Raw genomic sequence first — 13663 nt, forward strand, 5'->3', positions numbered from 1 at the left:
ACTTGTTATATTACATTATGTTTTTACACTGCTAGAGGAGTCCCCAATTGTCTTATTGTTTAATTTTTTGGAAAATATTCAAAATCTTTGCTTAAATTAACACAAAAACAATTCTAAAGGAATTAATTTTAAGAAAATAAAAATGCCTTTTATATGTATTATATTCATTATCTTAATATACAGGTAACATTAAAACATTCATTCATATTAACTCCTTATTTCGTGGCAGTAATGTTCAATTTATTTTATTTTATCAATTGAAATGTATTTAGAAAAATGATTAAAAACGTCAGGCTAGTTTTTAATCATTTAATTTTGATAATCAGTTAATTTTGTTAATTTAAAAGGGGAACCTACTTGATCCACTTCATCCTTTTTAAGATTGGATATACTGTTATTTGGACATTTTTCCACTGAACACTTTCTCATGGCGTGGCGTTGTATTCAAAGCGCGGTCGAAACACAACTGAACAAAAACTCTGCCTAAAACTTTTGAGCGTGATTGTGAGTCTAAAAAATATATTTAAAAACAAAATAATAAACCTAGGTAAGGTAATGAAACACATTGTACGTGATATTTTTTAATCAATTCAACTTTTACTGTATTAATTTCAATTTTACTGTCGTCGCTTCACTCGTATCAAATGACCATTTATTGCTTTTAAGGCAACATCCACTTTGAACTCTAAATTCTCATTTGGTTCAGCTATGATCTCATAATCACGAATGCAGTGAATCAAGATCGTCTTTAACACTGGAATCGCATATCTTTTTCCTGCAAAATAATTAGAGAAACTTAGCATGAAAACGATATGTGACTTATTTCTTCAATAACCATCATCTCTATAAAAACTTGAAACCAGACGTCTGCCTATTCTAGGTGTGTGAAGCCTTAGCATGTTTTTTTTTATTGAAATGTAGCTTAAATGAAAAACGTTCCGCAATTTGAGTTTAGCATGCTATCGGGAGACAACGCATAAATAGTTATTTATTAATACGGTTTTAACGGTTTTACTCACTATTCATCGGTGTGGGTACCGTCTAGTTTCGGACCATTCGGAGGTCCTTCATCTGGGTGAGTAAAACTACAAACTACTGCTGAAACTGGAAACCGAGTTGTTAAATAAGCAATATAACCCATAGTGCACTGAAGTAGTGTATACTGACCTATGCAAGCTCTTTTCCCCAAGCTGAAAGCTACTTGCTTAGACCTGGGTGGATGAGGTGGTAACCACCGCTCCGGCTTAAACTCTAACGCATCATGACCCCACTCTTTCTCACTTCTACCCATACTCCAGAAATTAATATAAACATTTGTCCCTTTTACGATGGTACACGAGTCTGAAAGACAATTAATAAATAAATAAAAATACATATTCTTTATTTCAACCAACAAAGCATGTAACAATATATCTTAAAACTCCTAACCTACAATCGAATGAATCGCTTTTTTCTTAGAGAGTTTCACTAGGCTGGATGAAATTTTAGTAAGCAACATTTATTGAATATGTGAAACAAGATTACAAGACATAAACAATAAACATTGTAGGTATTACTAAAGCATGGCTTAATATTTAACGGCTATTCACTAAAAGCAGAAACATATTAACGTGGCGTGGCATGTCGAAACGGGCCAGGCAAATGTGATTCTAAAGCGCGTTGCGCCTTGTGCATCAACAAGGCAACTCTTCAAGAAAAGAGCGACAGTAATAGAGTATATTATATAATTCATTATTACTTTAAAGCCGACAAAAAACGTCATAAAATAAAACTTATTGAAGTACGCGTTAATTTGCAGAAATCAATAACTATCCAAATGCTTTGAGTTGTCTTGAGTGTTAATTCCGCCAATATTTGTCTTCAAACAATTCGACACGTGTTTTTCCTACACGATGCATCCTCGGGAGATGTTGACTCGCCAAACTCTGAGTTTCATAGATAATAGAATAGAAAAAATTTAGGTAAACAAATTGAGATAAAAAGAGTGATATAGACAGTGGAAAAGTACTCACCAAGTTTAACGTCACGGTCTGCGTATCGCATAACGCCAGGAGCTGCAGGATATAGCCGCATGGTTTCATTTATTACAGCCTCACAATACGGCATCATTGACAAGTGTTCTTTTGTGACATCGCACTTCTCTTCACCCATTACTTGTTTTATTCTGCAGAATAAATAATATCTTTTAAATTTAAACAATTGTTTATGTTTCAAACTGATAACCCTCACTTAAGGGATTAAATTTATTACACAAATAAGACTTACAGCATGATTCACGAAAAACTTTTTCATGGGTTGAAATCTAGTAGGTATTTATAATTCTAGAGGCTAAATAAAGACTACAAATAAATGTAAAAGAGTCCCTTTGAATCAAACTGAAAATGTTCTGACTTTTAACCGACTTCAAAAAGGGAGGTTCTCAATTCGTCGGTATGTTTTTTTTTATTGTTTGTTGCCTCAAAACTTTCGACTGGGCGAACCGATTTTGAAAGCTGGTGCTTCTCGTGTGGTCCCATTGCAATTTGGTCCAGATCTGATAACGGCATCCATGGGAAAACCATAAAAGTCTTAAATTTGCTATACGTATGTCGACGATAAATTTACGAATAACTCAATATCGCGCCAACCGATTTCTATGATTCTTTTTTTATTGGAAAGAATATACTTCAAAGGTAGTTCGGTGAGAGTTTGGTTGGGTTCTGATTATGGAATCCATGACAAAGTAACGGAACTCTTCAACTCTTAGGAGCAAATTAACGATACTCGGCCGAATCTTTTTTATGCTATTAGGATATTTAAGTCATCTACGAAGCTGTTATAGTCAAGTAATTGTCGTAGTCGAATATGATGATCGATGATATCAATGGAACTCCTTAATGACTTACAGTAAGGGTGCGATCTGTGGCAGAATTTCTGTCTGTAATCAAATTGCAAAGCGCTTACGTTTATTGCTGCATTGAAAAATTTAGAATATCTACACATATTTAGACAAATTGTTAGTTAGTGTACTTCAAATTCACTAAAAATCGGTCTCAGACAAGATAGGTTTGTACCACAGAATAGGTAAAAGACATGTTTGTACCTACATACATAGTTATAGGTGAGATGTGCTGAGTCGTGAGCAGGCGAGAGCGGGTCAAGGCGGAAGGACACCGATTTTAAAAATAACAATAATCGTAACTAAAATTAGATTAATTAATTAGATTGTATAAAAATACGCAATTATTTTTATACTTTTATGCACATTATATCTATTGTTTTGGAATAGTGTTTTTGAAGTCGGTTGTTTATTTTGTTTTTTTTTTTCTCCAAATCTTATTTAAAAAAAGGTTAAAAATTAAAATATAATATAATTAAAATATAATAAAAAATGTTGTTTCCAGATTTTTTAGTTGTATTTTTTTTCTGTCAAAATGAGTGGATCTAACATTTTAAAGTTTTATAACAAAAAAGAAAAAAATTCACGCAAGTCGCGAAAAAAATTGCGACGTTTATGTGGGTACCTAATCCAGTGTCTGTAATCATAATCGCTATTTATAAAAAGTGGAGCAAAGATCAATCGTTTCGACATATATGAAATACTGGGAATTGAGCACAAATAAATTTTGACGCATTTCCAGAAAGCTAGGCAAACAAAAAAGCTCGATATTTGGGTGCTACACGAGCTCACTGTAAGAAACCTAATGAACCTTGTACACATTAGAGATTCATTATTGAGACGTAATGAAACCGCACCGTTTTTGATAACTGGTGATGAAAAATAGATTACGTACGACAAGAACGTCCGAAAAAGGTCGTCGTCAAAAGACGTTCTGACTTCACAGTCTGTGACAAAGCCCTGGACAAAGAATGAAGTAGAGAGAAAGTCTCTTTGAGACATATGATGTTAAGTCACATTAGCCAGATAATTTCACTAGTATAGTGTCCTGTGCATAAAAACCTCCCAACTGTTAATATTTAACGGTAACTGTTGTTAGTTTAAAATAGTTAACTAAACATTAAGTAAGAGAGCATACGGGATGCTGATTACTTGCAAGCAGGTGAGCCGAAGGCTAGTTCGCAAATTGCAATAAAAAAGAATGATAGATTCATCATGTTCATCATCATATCAGCCGGAGGACGTTCACTGTTGGACAAAGGCCTCCCCCAAAGGTCTCCTCACGACAATTGGTCCTGCGCTGCCCTCACCCAACCCATGGGTGTGGTGTTATACCAGAATAGCACCACGCCATCTCCTCCCGTGTGTGTCGTAAGAGGCGTCTCAGAGATACAAAGAACAGAGGATGGGCTGCAGCATTCTTCCAAGAGAACATCACCGTTTACTGCGCTTGCCAAACCCTCTGTTAAGTGTGGCGATTCTGCCAAAACCCCAAAAGACAAATGACAATAGTAGATTACTAACTCTTTTACCATTTTTTCTTGCACGTCTTTATGGTCTCCTATCGTTAAGAAACAAAAGAACAACGTGGTGGCTATTGTTTCTTGCCTGCAAGTATAATTGTATTTACTTCTCCACGCATCCGTTCCTCTGTAAAGCTGGCATCTGTTTCTTCTAGATCAAGCAGAATGTCAATATATGACTTGAAGCCTGGTTTATCTAAAAAATAAGCCACAGGGAATATAAAAAATAGGATTGTGTGGTTTTATGAAATATCGTTATAAATATGTTTTATAAAATCACGGTAAAAGTGAAACATTTTTTCACATTATACACATTTAACTAAAAATTTTTGGAATAATATTCTATTAAGGGTATAATGGGAAACAATAAAAGTAGACTAAGTCTCCAACTAATATTTTTATTGAACCCTGGTTATAAATATTGATTGAAAAGGATTAAAAATTATGAAATTTGAATACTTTCAAATCCTTTTCATGTATATATAGATATACAGTTTACATGGGGTGACTGATTCCCAATACTTAGATTTAGATTATATTCACATATTAAAAAACTGAAAACAATATTTTGTTATCGTTGAGTCATTTCGATCCGTTTTTCAATTATTTTCAATCATTCTATTATCAATTCCATCTTCATTACGAGTTTTCAGTTTTTTTCGTTAAATAAAATTTAATACATTGAATGAACCGAATATATATAAAAAATACTTAATTTAATATCCATACGAAATAAGTTAAATAATAAACTAACTAATAAGTTAAATAATAAACTAAATAATAAACTCAAGCACTCAAAATTGCAATAAATCCATAAACAACAACATGCACCAGCAAAAAGTTCTAACAATTCTAACAAATTCAATATAAAAACTACGTTCACCCAGATCTTTTTTCCCTTTTTTATAAGCACGTGCTCTGTCGGCGTTCTGTTTTTTACCGCGTAAAATTAATTCATCGTCATTCATTTTTGCACTATTCTGTTAATATTTTGGTCATCTCTAATTATGCGTCTGTCTCTCTGATTTTCTGTTGCTATGTCTCTCGAATACATATCTTATTAGTACAAACATGCAATGTTTTGTTTAATCACTAAATCACATGTGACACAATTTCGGAACAAATACATTAATATTTTAAGTGGTGTAATTCGTAAAAATTTATGAAAGAATAATCATATAAATACATGATAATGAAATACAAAAATTAATGTTATTTGTGAAAACAATTTATTATTAATACACAATAATCAGTAAGTTATTAAATCAAATCATTAGTTACTTCAAGTTTCAAGTCTTCAAAGTCTCAGGCGAGGCCAGAGGCAACGACAATGGCCAAGCTTTGTCCATATTCTACTGCTTTTTAATTTGTCCGGGCTATATGACTGCTTCATGCTTTCGGGTGTACGCGAATTACAAATCTATTATACACTTTACAAATTACAAATATATTTATTTCAAGCTTGGATAATAATACAACGTTTTCTTTATCACCTGTTAATTTGTATAAGACGTATCAGTTAGTATTCACTATCAAAAGATTAAGAAAAAAATAACTTAAATATAGCCTCTTCTATAACGGGAAAGGTATCAAATATATTTTGTAAGAAACGCAAGTTGTCTTAAGGCCGCTTACTAATTGGGAACGTTAATTTATGGTTATTTTGGATGCAGATTATATAAAATCCGTCAACTAATCTTGAATTGATCTTGATCTGTATTTCAATATGGCAATGCTAATTGACAAACCCATAAAGTACCTATAGGGAAAGCTTGGCTTTGATCCAAATACCAATTCATCATCCCATAAATGGATTTAATAAACGGCTAGTACATAGACTAGCCGCTCGTTAAGAGTGGGAACTATTTTATGAATATAGAACAAAAATAATAGTTGTGTTGCAGATTATTAAGCACGTTTTGATGATGTTTACACGTCTGTCTCGTTGTATAAAGAGGAAATATTATTGGCCTTTTTTCCATACAAGCGTTCCCGAGTTCCTTCTCCTTGGTTTTTAACCCTAGATCAGTCAACAGTGCGATGTCGTGCTGAGCAAGTGTAATTCCGTTTCATCGTAATATTTTATTCAAAAGGAAGTATATAAACAGTAAAAACTTGATAAGAAGTGTGTTCTTTATGTTAATTAATATCTAAGCTGAACTACTAGTGCTATTAAACATAAAATCAGTTAGTTTAGTGCTTATTTTGAAGTATTCAGACATGAAATCTTGTGATTGATATTGTTGTGAGGTGACATTGTGTGTCCTTCAGCTAATAAGTTCAATGACCTCAGTTAATGTTGTGGCCAGTAGTGCAATATTGGATGCCTTATTTCAACACTTGCACTCAAGACAGTTTGGCGTTGCGGTATTCAAGACTGTCCAAACTTAAACAGTTGAAAGTCCGTGGTTCAAATCTCGGCCGTGAATAACATTTTATTATTTTATTTATTTTAGTATATTCTTATTATAAATAAAATATGAAGTTTGCGTGTTGCAAGTTGACAACAGGAAGCAGTGGTGAGATTATCACTTGCACTAAATGTAGACAAAATTATCATGTTCAGTGCCTCTTTGCAACTGATAATAAAAAGGAATTAAAAAATGAGTTGAAGAAGCATTGGATGTGCCCGGAGTGCTCTTTAATGTTACCCAGGCAAACAAACAACGATAATACTCCTATACGTAGTAGTGGTATCATTAATAAGTCAAATGAAAATATAAATTTTAAAAGAGGTGGTAGTTCATTTTCGCGTATTCATGTGGACACGTCATGTGAAGAAGCCGAAAATGATAACAATTTACTGGAGTTGATTAGGACGGTTGTCACATCGGAATTTTTAAGCTTGAAGGATGAATTTAAATCAGCACTTGTTCCACTCAAAGATGAATTAATATCGATTCGACAGTATTTCAATTGTATTAAGGAATCTTTGGACTTCTTTAATTCAAAATTTGATAGTTTAATTTTACGTATTGAAAAATGTGAAAAAGAATTAAATCAGCATAGTGAGAAGTTATCTGAGTTTGAGGAAGTAAAATCTACAATGCAATCAATCCTTACAGAAAACAATAATCGTGAGCAATGGGCTCGTCGATCGAATATTGAAATCTATGGAATTCCTGAACATTAAAATGAAAATCTGTATTCTATTTTACAAAATGTTGCCAGCAAAACCTCCATTAAAATTGATCCCAGCACCGACATTGATTTTATCACCAGAGTTGCCACCAAAAACAAAAATAAGGATGCTAAAAAGTGTAAACCTATCATTGTGAAATTTTTAAGTCGATGGAAAAAAGATGAATTCCTCGCACAAGCAAGAAAACTAAAGATAAAGGGTAATGATTTAGGTTTTTCAAACAATTATAATAATGTTTACTTTAACGAGCATCTAACAAGTTCAAATAAAACCTTGCTGCTATCTGTAATAAAAATAGCAAAGGAGAAGAATTATAAATATGTTTGGATAAAAAATTGCAGTATAATGTTAAGACGTTCCGAAAATAGTGCTGTACTAAATATATGTAATGTGAATGATTTAAACAAAATTGTATAAGGATTACTTATATATCTACCTATGGCACATCATGTTATGGAGTCTTTTTGTTTTCCTGCTATAGTTGTTTATATCTTTATAATGCATTTTGCTCAATTTTAATTTTTAACGTTTGTGAAGGCATTTGTGCTTATAAGTTATCTTTTATATGGGTTTTTAGTCGCGGAATCTATTTAATGTACGTTATTATAGTTATTTTTTATATTTATTATGTAATATATTATAATTTTTCTTTTAATACCACGCAAATATTGAATAGTGGAGATAACTCCACTCCACTCCAATTATAAAATTATTATTTTACACAATTTTTTTGTACGTGTAATTGCTTTAAACTTTTTAAATCATGGGATATAATTTAAACATTTTGTACCAAAACGTACGAGGCTTGCGTACCAAAACTAATAAGTTCTTCAGGGCAATGTTGCATGGGGAGTATGATATTATCTGTCTTAGCGAAACGTGGTTGTATGATGGTATTTTTGATTCCGAACTCTTTGATTCAAGATACACTGTCCATAGATGTGATAGAAATTATAATGTACGTGGTGACAAAATGGGCGGCGGTGTACTTATCGCCTTAAAGTCTAACATAACAGTTCGTTCGTCGACATCCATTCAATTGAGCAACTTTTCAGCTGAAATAGTGAAAGTAACAGTATCGTTGATGTCTACTGCAATAACCAGGTCACTTCATATATATTGCTGCTATTTCCCTAATATTAACCATCATTGTGAGAGGCTTATTGATTTCTTTGAATTGGTTTCGGATGAGAAGCTAAATTATCCTAACGATAGTTTCTTGGTGTTGGGTGACTTTAATGTCCCGACTGCACGCGCAGTGGGATAGGAATGACAATGTCATGATCCTGTGTAACCTTTGCGACGATAATAGTCTGGTGTATGCCTTGGCCAACTTTATGAATTTTGCTGATCTGAGGCAATTTAATTTAGTTCATAATGTCAATGGCAGATTTTTAGATCTTGTTTTTAGTGACTGCCACTGTTCCGTTAGTCGTTGCACTCAACCGCCTGTTAAAGAGGATGCACATCACCCAGCTCTGGGAATATTATTTTCTATCCAGAACTTACGATTAATTAAGCCAAATGCTAGATTGATTCGACTTTTTCACCGTGCTAACTACGAGGAAATCAATAATGCACTGTCCGATATTAATTGGTTTGAATTATTGGATGGCCGTGATATCTTGGATGCAGTTAATGTTTTTTATGAAATAATGCATAAAATTGTAAATGATTTTATTCCAGTCAAAATTTTAAGAAGTACCCATAAGTTTCCCTGCTGGTACCCTAGATGCTTAATAAAAGTTATTAAAGAAAAATTAAAGTATCATAGGAAATGGAAAATTTATAACAGAATTTCTGATTATGATACGTTTAGTCTGTTGCGTGATCGCGAAAAAAGGTTACAAACTAAATATTATGACTTGTATATTTCAAATTCTGAAAACAAACAAAAAATTGTAGCAAATTCTTTTGGTCATTTGTCCGAGCGAAAAACTCTTCTAGTTATATCCCTGATATTATGAATTTAAGCGAATTAACGGCAAGTGATGGAAATGATATTTGTTCCCTTTTAAGTAAATATTTTGAATCCATTTATGAATCACCTGTCTTAACCTACAATAATAATTGTGTAAGTGCTTCGAGTAAGTATAGCTCTGTTAGCATTGGATTAGTTTGACTTTCTCCTATTATAGTAAAGAGATACCTCAGTAAACTGGATATTAATAAGGGAAGTGGGCCAGATGGCTTGCCTCCTATTTTTTTGAAGACGTGTCGTACCTCTCTATCTCTTCCTCTTTATTTATTATTCCACAAATTTATTTGTAGTGGCGTTATGCCTCAACTGTGGAAACAAAGTTATGTGATACCAGTTTTTAAATCAGGTAACAAGCACAATGTGAAAAATTACAGACCCATATCCAAATTATGTACTATTGCTAAACTTTGAAAAAATTATATTTGATTGTGTTTTTCCTATTCTACGACCCATTATTATTCCTCAACAGCATGGTTTCGTTAGCAATAAATCTGTGGAGTCCAACTTATGTGAGTTTGTTCATCAGGTAACTACTGCAATGGATCAAGGCTTCCAGGTGGATGTTGTGTATACCGACTATTCAAAAGCTTTTGATAAAATCTGTCATCTTATCTTAATTCGTAAAATTGATGAACTCGGTATACATGGCGACCTGCTCCGTTGGCTTACTTCATACCTCAGGGATCGAAGCCAGGCTGTTACAGTTAAAGGCTCTACGTTCGTGCCTGTTACTTCTGGTGTTCCTCAAGGATCTCATCTTGGACCCCTTTTATTTAACCTATACATAAATGACATTATTGCAGTATTTAAACATTCTTCAATTCTTCTCTATGCTGATGATATGAAGATATATAAAACAATAAGTAAACCTTCGGATTGTAGCTTATTACAGGATGATTTGAATGAATTGTGTAAATATTGCAATGATAATCTCTTAAAACTTAATATTAAAAAATGTAACGTAATATCTTTTTCTCGCAAAAAAAATGCTATTAAATTCAAGTACACTTTAAATAAAAATCTTATTGAACGGGTTTCATGGGTGAGAGATTTGGGCGTTCACCTTGACTCCTCGTTAACCTTTATTCACCACTATAGACTGCAAAAGCCTATCGCATGCTTGGGTTTGTTCTTAGAGTCAGTAAAGATTTTAAACATATTACCACCTTGATTCTTCTATTTAATGCATTTGTGCGTTCTTTACTTGAATTCGGCTCGGTAATTTGGAATCCTCATTACAATGTCCATATTCAAGAAATAGAGAAAATTCAAACGAAATTCTTAAAGCATTTAAAATTTAGGTGTTCCGCTATCGATCAATATGTTCCTAACTTAATCTCTCTGGAAAAACGTCGTAAGGTAAAGGATCAAACATTTCTGCTAAAATTACTTCATAATATGATTGACTCTCCACTTCTTCTTAATTGCCTTAATTTCCGATGTCCAAGACAATCTTCGCGAATTAAATCTTTATTTAATTTACATACTACACGCACTAACTATGCACAAAATGCCTTCATTCATCGTTCTTGTTTAGTATACAACAAAGAATTCTGTTCAATTGATTACTTTTCAGGGTCGATACAGAAGTTGATTGAACAAATTAAGAAAATGTCTTAGTTTTAATTAATTCTCATTAGTATTATATATAATAAATATTGCATCTCTTTATTAACTTAAAAATGTATGCCATTATTATTAATATTATTACTAAAATCATATATAATTTTCTATAAATATTTTGTAATTTTCAATTCAATATATTTAATTAATATTTATTATTTTCATTACAAATAGGTACTTTTAAATTGTAATTAAATTGCTCGCATTTTTCTATGTACTATTTAATTGTGGAAACTTTTATTGGTCAGTGATTTATATTTTAAGTTTTATTTTTTAAGTGTATTAAGTTGTACTGTTTGTTTCCCGAATAAAATAAAATAAATAAAATAAAAATAGATCAAATTTATTTTAAAACAAAATCAATATCATCATTATTTATTATGTATCTCTCCGTTTTGCTTTTTTGATATTTTCGTATTTGTAAATCTAGCACTCCAAAACGTTCTTAAAATGGCTTAAACAAATAGGCCACAAACAGTAGCAATATACATATCCGACAACAATAATCGGCGAAATCAAAACAATCCGACACAGAATGTTTCCTTTCTATTCAGTTCCAAAAATTTCGTTACAATTCGGTAAATTTTTGTACGAGGAAATTGCCGAGAACGATATTCTGTTTTTTGAATTTTTAATCACGATTTTGCTGCAGTTGTACTTATTACACTTTTTTTCTATTGAAAAATAGGACAATCAAGCGTACGGGTCATCTGGTCTTAAGTGATCACCGCCGCCCACATTCTCTTGCAACACCAGAGGAATCACAGGAGCGTTGCCGGCCTTTAAGGAAGGTGAACGTGCTTTTTTTGAAGTTACACATGTCGTATCGTCCCGGAAACACCACACAAGGAAGTTCATTCCATAGCTTTGTAGTACATGGAAGAAAGCTCCTTGAATACCGTACTGTGGAGGACCGCCACACATCCAGATGGTGGGGATGATATCCTAACTTGTGGCGTGTCGTGCGAAAGTGAAATAAGCGGCAGGAATTAGGTGAAACAGCTCTTCGGAACACTCCCCATGGTAAATGCGGTAGAGGACACACATATGATTGTCTCATCAGCGTGAGCGAGACGGTTTATTGTTCTAGAATTATTAAATCTGAGAAAAGCCTCAGCTAATGATACCTCTTAAGCACACACTTTTTTTAATTCTTCTTTTTTCTAGTTCTATTTAGTAGTATTTTTATTATGGTACAAAATAAAACAAAAGCAATTATTAAAAAAACGCAACTTACATAATCACAAAAATTATTCAAAACTCCTATATGCTTCTCTAATTCTTTATACCTTGGTGTAAGACGAAATACAAAGTCAGGATGAAGGAACACATTGACTCCTTTTTCAACGAATATTTCTAAAGTTCGCTCGAAGGCGTGATAATATTCACGTCCACCCTCAGTATCTGTCGTGATGGATACACCAAGCGCGGCTTCTGTACAGAAAAAAAAAATACTGATCAGATGATTAATCACCAATGTTTTTCTGAGATAAACTTAGAATAATATACACTTAGGCAATAAATATTTGCTCGCAATCACTATTAAGATTACATCTAGAGATTAATCTGAAAAAAACAATAGTACATTACGATACAAGTGCGCAAAGTAAGTCGTCGTGTGGAATGACCTGCGTGCGCACGAGTATCGTATACTATTTTACAAAACAAAACTTAGAATACAAAACACAGAACGCACGTTTAGACAGGTCCATTCCAGACGACAGATGTAAACAAACCGGCACGAGCAAGAGCGCTCGGGCTCGGGGAGACAGTGTCGCTCGCACGTGTTGATGCGAAGAGAGTGCCAGAGATGGCGCACGCGTATAGACCTTGTAATCGCTCGTATAATTTTATGGCGCACGCTCTTGTCAACGTGTGGGAAAGTGATACTTTACGAACGCAAATACATGCGCAAAATAGAACTTTGCGCACGATAATAGGAAAAATAATTTACCACTTCCGCATCAGGCCGTTGACTTTTGAATAGCTTAGATGCCATAAGGGACTTTGTATATCATGGTACTCTGGTAACAGATATAAAAACAATACTTTACCAGAAGATTATAGCGGCTAAAAGGAATTCGTATAGCAAAGTGGATGATAAATTTACGAATTACTCAATATCGCGCTAACCGATTTCGATGATTTTTTTTATTGGAAAGGATATACTTCAAAAATAGTTTGGTGAGAGTTTGGTTAGGTTCTGATTACGGAATCCATGATAAAGTAACGGAACTCTTCAATTCTTAGGAGCAAATTAACTATACTCGGCCGAATCTTTTTTATGCTATCCGGATATTTAAGTCTACCAAAACATAGTTATGGTCAAGTAACTGTGGTAGTCGAATATAATGATCAATTGTAATTTTTGGAGTCGGTGTTATCAAGATAGGTTTGTAACTATGTACATAATCAAAGTTATAGGCTATTTCCGCTTATATTTTCTATTCCGAAACTTACCCTCTGCTCAACATCTGATCATAATGACCATTTCACCATGTTATTCTTGTATTGAA

The 13663-nt window shown here is 33.1% G+C and overlaps 1 protein-coding gene and 1 long non-coding RNA gene across 2 annotated transcripts in view; one reads left to right on the forward strand and one right to left on the reverse strand.

Moving 5' to 3' along the window:
- LOC126965328 (cytochrome P450 4ae1-like) overlaps positions 1–13663 on the forward strand; it is a 232865-nt gene that overhangs the window by 19589 nt on the left and 199613 nt on the right. The window lies entirely within an intron of this gene.
- On the reverse strand, positions 653–4468 carry LOC126965349 (uncharacterized). The gene is made up of 4 exons (XR_007729526.1): positions 4403–4468; positions 2013–2164; positions 1168–1341; positions 653–775 (listed from the first exon to the last, which is right to left on the reverse strand). It is a non-coding gene; the product is annotated as an uncharacterized LOC126965349 (long non-coding RNA).

Source organism: Leptidea sinapis, chromosome 7 (genome assembly GCF_905404315.1).
Source record: "Leptidea sinapis chromosome 7, ilLepSina1.1, whole genome shotgun sequence".
Lineage (NCBI taxonomy): Eukaryota > Metazoa > Arthropoda > Insecta > Lepidoptera > Pieridae > Leptidea > Leptidea sinapis.